Raw genomic sequence first — 894 nt, forward strand, 5'->3', positions numbered from 1 at the left:
ACCCTAGTTTGCTAGTACATATGCCAGGTTTAAGGTCTACATTGCTCTCCTCGGAGAAGACAGATGATATCCCAAACATCTGAAACATCCACACGTTGCATTAATCTAAAATGGAATTTTTTTTCTTCAAGTAAATTTTGATTTCCTATATGAATAAAACACCTGTTATTTTTTTCCAAATTAGTAATCTTTTCCTGATGTATAAATAGGTAGTTATAATCCATCTCGATAACTCGAACATCTAACGAATGTGGATTACATCCCTTTCACTGTCAAATTAACTCCCCCTGCCTTTTCCACGACAAGAAATATAGAAATATTAATTAGTATCCTTTCTACCAGTATAAAGAAAATAAATGGGTTTCACTGAAATTCAAAATAGCCAATAGCAAAATGACACTGTATATTGAAAACTATGACCCTTTTGGATCTTTGTAGACATAACCATTCCACTATCGTCTTTACAAAAGCATTTGGAAAGTTCAAACTATTTCTCTTCAAAATAAAGCGTGAAAGTATAATGATTACTCTGGTTTCTCTTCACATCGTATTAATCTTTCGCCTTTTACTAAAGATTACCGTGGAGAGGAACATTTAATGAGTCTATAGACCATTCTTTGAAGCCTCACTTTGGTGAGGTACCAATTCAATTAAAGTAAACCTCTTGTTCAAATTTAGCATTTTGTTCTCTTTTCTTCTAACCAGATCCAAATGGAAGATAGTAACCGATGATTATATAATCAGGTCTCAGTACTTCCAGTTCGGTACTCACAAAGGTAGTTCTAGTCTATTGTTAGAACATTTATTCCTCTCTCATTGTCATGGTGATAGAAGAGTTATATTTATGCGATTTTGATAGGGATTTAAAGGTCATTGTTTATTCTTGAGAATATG

General features: G+C 33.0%; 1 non-coding gene across 1 annotated transcript; it reads left to right on the plus strand.

Moving 5' to 3' along the window:
• The first annotated feature begins 524 nt into the window (after nt 1–524).
• LOC149776879 (U5 spliceosomal RNA) lies at nt 525–640 on the plus strand. The gene has a single exon (XR_016416415.1). It is a non-coding gene; the product is annotated as a U5 spliceosomal RNA (small nuclear RNA).
• The last annotated feature ends 254 nt before the right edge of the window (nt 641–894 follow it).

Source organism: Sinohyriopsis cumingii, chromosome 18 (assembly GCF_028554795.1).
Source record: "Sinohyriopsis cumingii isolate HCF-2022 chromosome 18, ASM2855479v2, whole genome shotgun sequence".
NCBI lineage: Eukaryota > Metazoa > Mollusca > Bivalvia > Unionida > Unionidae > Sinohyriopsis > Sinohyriopsis cumingii.